We start from the raw sequence: 6,000 nt of genomic DNA, 5'->3' as shown, positions 1-6,000 counted from the left end.
GCATGGTGTGGTGGCAAGGAACAAAGCTCGACTCGTGGCCAAGGGGTATTCACAAGTCGAAGGTTTGGATTTTGGAGAAACCTATGCACCCGTAGCTAGGCTTGAGTCCATTCGCATATTATTAGCCTATGCTACTTACCATGGCTTCAAGCTTTACCAAATGGACGTGAAGAGTGCCTTCCTCAACGGACCAATCAAGGAGGAGGTCTATGTTGAGCAACCTTCCGGCTTTGAAGATAGTGAGTACCCTAACCATGTCTATAGGCTCTCTAAGGCGCTTTATGGGCTCAAGCAAGCCCCAAGAGCATGGTATGAATGCCTTAGAGATTTCCTTATTGCTAATGGCTTCAAAGTCGGCAAAGCCGATCCTACTTTATTCACTAAGACTCTTGACAATGATTTGTTTGTATGCCAAATTTATGTTGATGATATCATATTTGGGTCTACTAACGAATCTACATGTGAAGAATTTAGTAGGACCATGACACAAAAATTCGAGATGTCGATGATGGGGGAGTTGAAGTATTTTCTAGGATTTCAAGTCAAGCAACTCCAAGAGGGCACCTTCATTTGTCAAACGAAGTACACTCAAGACATTCTAACCAAGTTTGGAATGAAGGATGCCAAGCCCATCAAGACACCCATGGGAACAAATGGGCACCTCGACCTCGACACGGGAGGTAAATCTGTCGATCAAAAGGTATACTGGTCGATGATTGGTTCATTGCTTTATTTATGTGCATCTCGACCGGACATTATGCTTTCCGTTTGCATGTGTGCAAGATTCCAATCCGACCCTAAGGAATCCCACCTTACGGCCGTAAAACGAATCTTGAGATATTTGGCTTATACACCTAAGTTTGGGCTTTGGTACCCTCGGGGATCCACATTTGATTTGATTGGTTATTCGGATGCCGATTGGGCGGGGTGCAAAATCAATAGAAAGAGCACATCGGGGACTTGCCAGTTCTTGGGAAGATCCTTGGTGTCTTGGGCTTCAAAGAAGCAAAATTCGGTCGCTCTTTCTACCGCCGAAGCCGAGTATATTGCCGCAGGCCATTGTTGCGCGCAATTGCTATGGATGAGGCAAACCCTGCGGGACTACGGTTACAAACTAACCAAAGTTCCTCTTCTATGTGATAATGAGAGTGCAATCCGCATGGCGGATAATCCCGTTGAGCATAGCCGCACTAAACACATAGCCATTCGGTATCATTTTCTTAGGGATCACCAACAAAAAGGGGATATCGAGATTTCATACATTAACACTAAAGATTAATTAGCCGATATCTTTACCAAGCCACTTGATGAACAATCTTTTACCAGACTTAGGCATGAGCTCAATATTCTTGATTCCAGGAACTTCTTTTGCTAATCTGCACACATAGCACACAAGTATACCTTTGATCATGTCTCTTTTATATATGCTATGACTAATATGTTTTCAAGTGTCTTTCAAACCAAGTCATAGGTATATTGAAAGGGAATTGGAGTCTTCGGCGTAGACAAAGGCTTCCACTCCACTCTACTACTCATCCTTCGCCGTCACTCCAAGCATCTCTCCAACTTTGGTATAATCTTCACTCATTCATTTTATAACCAAAGGAGGAGAAAATATTTCGAAGGGCTCTAATGACTCCGTTTTTGGCGATTCATGCCAAAGGGGGAGAAAGTATTAGCCCAAAGCAAAAGGACCGCACCACCACCTAATTTTAACATATAATTTTCAATTGTCAATTTGGTATCTTAATGTGTTCAAAAAAGGGAGAAAGTAGTATTTCAAAATTAATTCATCAAAACCCTCTTGAACACTAAGAGGAGAATTTCATTTAGGGGGAGTTTTGTTTGGTCAAAGGAAAAGCATTTGAAACCGGGGGAGAAAATTTCAAAACTTGAAAATGCTTCGCAAACTCTTATTCATTTACCTTTGACTATTTACAAAAGATTTTGCAAAAAACAAAACATGTGGTGCAAGCGTGGTCCAAAATGTTAAAAATGAAGAAACAATCCATGCATATCTTGTAAGTATTTATATTGGCTCAATTCCAAGCAACCTTTGCACTTATATTATGCAAACTAGTTCAATTATGCACTTCTATATTTGCTTTGGTTTGTGTTGGCATCAATCACCAAAAAGGGGGAGATTGAAAGGGAATTAGGCTTACACCTAGTTCCTATATAATTTTGGTGGTTGAATTGCCCAACACAAATCTTTGGACTAACTAGTTTATTCTAGTGTATAAGTTATACAGGTGCAAAAGGTTCACACTTAGCCAATAAAAAGACCAAGTATTGAGTTCAACAAAAGAGCAAAGGAGCAACCGAAGGCTCCTCTGGTCTGGCGCACCGGACTGTCCGGTGTGCCACCGGACAGTGTCCGGTGCACCAGAGGACTCCAACTCCAACTCGTCACCTTCGGGAAAATCCAGAACCGGCGCGCTATAATTCACCGGACTGTCCGGTGTACACCGGACAGTGTCCGGTGCTCCAACGAAGACGCTGCTCCGGAACTCGCCAGTCTCGGGATTTCACGAAGGCTGCTCCGCTATAATTCACCGGACATGTCCGGTGTGCACCGGACTGTCCGGTGCATCCTCGGAGCAACGGCTACTTCGCGCCAACGGCTACCTGCAACGCATTAAATGCGCGCGCAGCGCGCGTAGAAGGCAGGCGCGCCCATACCGGCGCACCGGACACTGAACAGTTCATGTCCGGTGCGCCACCAGACATCGAGGCGGGCCCAGAAGTCAGAACTCCAACGGTCAGATTCCAACGTCACTGGTGACGTGGCTGGGGCACCGGACATGTCCGGTGTGCACCGGACTGTCCGGTGCGCCATCGAACAGACAGCCTCCACCAACGGTCAAGTTTGGTGGTTGGGGCTATAAATACCCCAACCACCCCACCATTCATTGTATCCAAGTTTTCCACTTCTCAACCACTTACAAGAGCTAGGCATTCAATTCTAGACACACCAAAGAGATCAAATCCTCTCCAATTGCACACAAGTCTTTAGTGATTAGCGAGAGAGATTTGCCGTGTTCTTTTGAGCTCTTGCGCTTGGATTGCTTCTTTTCTTTCTCACTTGTTCTTGTGATCAAAACTCCATTGTAATCAAGGCAAGAGGCACCAATTGTGTGGTGGCCCTTGCGGGGAAGTTTTGTTCCCGGTTTTGATTTGAGAAGAGAAGCTCACTCGGTCGGAAGGATCGTTTGAGAGAGGGTAAGGGTTGAAAGAGACCCGGCCTTTGTGGCCTCCTCAACGGGGAGTAGGTTTGCGAGAACCGAACCTCGGTAAAACAAATCATCGTGTCTCACTTCGCATTTGCTCACGATTTGTTTTAAGCCCTCTCTCGCGGACTCGATTATATCTCTAACGCTAACCCGGCTTGTAGTTGTGATTATTTTTTGAGAATTTCAGATTCGCCCTATTCACCCCCCCCCCCCTCTAGGCGACTTTCAGTGACAACGAGGCCATTAAAGCCAAAGAGTCGGGGACTCGGTGGCAGGTGGCTTTGATGGTCTCGCCAGCGGCGGCGACCACCCTTGCAACGGGTAGCCTTACCAGCGGTGGCGACCACCTCAGCACCGACGACAGCGCCCACCTCTGCACCGGTGGACGGCGGCTGCCTCAGCACGCACGAAGGGGTCCTCGCTCCCGTCCTCCCATGAGAGTGAGGACAATACCATCCAAGAACATGGCCGCCAATCCCGCGGCGTACGGCGTCTTGTACGACCCCCCAGTGCAGCCGGCGGGCAGGAGAAGCTATGGATGTGGCGGACCCGCGCATGGCGCGACCGTTTCCCGTGCAGTGGACGGATAGCCACGCCCCGGCCAGACGACAGGAGGCAGCATCGGAGGCGGCGCCGAAGCCATCCAGCCCAAAGGGCCAGACACGCTGCAGCTGACGGCCTGCAGCCAGCCGGCCCCGCGTAGCCGAGGTTCGCCTCCTCCGCAAGGCTGGTGAATGGCCTTCTCCTCCGAATGCTGGAGGAAGAAGCGGGTCACCAGCCCATGCGGAGGGCAGGGCCCCGACTTCGCTCGCCCTCCACCCCAGCGAGGATGATGAACATCCTTGAAGCTGAGGGTGGGGGAGGTCGCAGCCCAGCTTGCTTCTCCCCACCACGAGGCTGGTGGTCATCCTTCTGGATGGCCACTGGCGGGGGACTGCAGTCGAGCTGCATGATGAAAATCCTTGAAGTCGAGCAATGGCGGAAGAGCACCAACCCCCACGGGGTTGCGCTCCTCTAACAGCAGCAAGAAGAAAACAAGACCGCCGGCACCACCACGAGTGTAAGCTCTCCGGCGGTGAGATCGCCAGAGGGGACGGCCCTGACGCGGATCTCTCCAGAAGACACCGGCGCACCCCATCTGGAGGCCCGGAAGGCGGAAGGGCGCAAGGAATGCGAGAGGAGCAAGGCATGGTTACTGCCCGGGAGATCGATCCCTTTTTAAAGGCAGATCTCCCCACTCGCCCCCCGAAGCGTCATGGGCAAAGTCTCCCTCGACGTACTCCAGGGTTCCTACCCTATGACACGGGGGCCAGGCCCCACATGTCATACAGACTGACCCGAAGCACGAAGAAGGCGAACCACCGCATAAGGAGCATGCAACTGCCCCGCAGTTATATGCCCCTTCATTTTCGGAGCATCCAGCGGTCAGGAAGGCGAACCGCCGCATAAGGAGCATGCAACCGCCCCGCGGTTAAGCGCTCCCTCATCTTCGCTGAAACCAACGGTCGAAAAGGAGAACCACCACGTAGGAAGCGTACAACCGCCCCGCGGTTATGCACCCCCTCAGCTTCGTTGCAACTGGCGGTCCAACATGGGGGCCCAGGCCCACATGTCATACAACCGGCGCACCGGTTGCCGGGTGCGGAAAAATCGCACCGCCGCTCGCGCCAATGCCACGTCTTCTCGGGGTCGTCGCAGCAGACTGAAAAGATAAGTTTTTAGAACCAGTGCAACGACTCGAGGAATCCCGCGCATGGCCCAATAGTGACATTAAGTGCGAAGGTCACAGGCCAGTCAACCATGGAATAGGCGTGGCAGTCGGCATGACCATAAGAGGGCCGACAGTAATTGCGTCAACAGACGCGCATGAGCGCTAATCAGACTCTGGCCCCGCCTACAGGTTCACATCCTCCCCTGAGGCGGGCCTGAGGGCCACTGTCGGTACCCTAGATCAGGGGTACCCTCTTCTACAGCATGAAGACGCCGCACCCGTGCAACACCTCAAGGCTACGCGGAGAATGGCGCCCAACCCCACCACATGGGCAGGTCCAAGGGCGCCACGTGGCAAGGAAAGGTAGTACATCCCAGTATTCATCGTTGGGTGCGGACCTCCACAGAAGGACACCGGACCACTATACGTACAAGTCCAAAGCCCCCAAGAAGGCACGCCGGGTCCCTTGGAGGGCCCCAGTCCCCCTCCGAGTAAGGTCCGAGCCTTAGCAAGGTCTCGGGACAAGGACCCTGGCATGAGTAGGGGTCCGGTGCTGGCACGTGTCCAGGCCTTGCCCTGCGCTCCCCGCTGCTACCGCGTGGCTTGTGGCGCGTGACATAAGCCAACGGGCCGAGCCTGACGTAAAGCCCATAAAGCCGTGCAGCCTCTGCATTTATTGCGGAGAGGACGCGCCGCCTGCCACCACGCTAACGGGCGACATGCCCTCCCAGCATTTAATGTGTCCTGTCCAATCCGCTGGCAGACGGCGTTAGGGTCATCCAGCGGGCGGCGCGCCTGGCCGATTTGTTGGCAAACAGTGCGTCTGTGCCGAGCGGCGCACTGTTCTCATCATCCCTTCTACAAGAAGCCTCCCCTGCACGCCGAGGATACGCAGATCTCGGGTGTCAGGCCACTAGAAGATCGCCCCGACAGCAAACATTTGTGACTCCATGTGCTATATTCGTTATGTCCCTGGGCCCGCATGTCGGGGCTCAGTACCTTTGTGCATGCCCCCCTTCAGCTATAAAAGGGGAGGCATGCGGCGTTATAGGACAG

This window comes from Zea mays, chromosome 5, assembly GCF_902167145.1.
Source record: "Zea mays cultivar B73 chromosome 5, Zm-B73-REFERENCE-NAM-5.0, whole genome shotgun sequence".
Classification (NCBI taxonomy): domain Eukaryota; kingdom Viridiplantae; phylum Streptophyta; class Magnoliopsida; order Poales; family Poaceae; genus Zea; species Zea mays.
Note: the sequence above shows the minus strand (reverse complement) of the source record.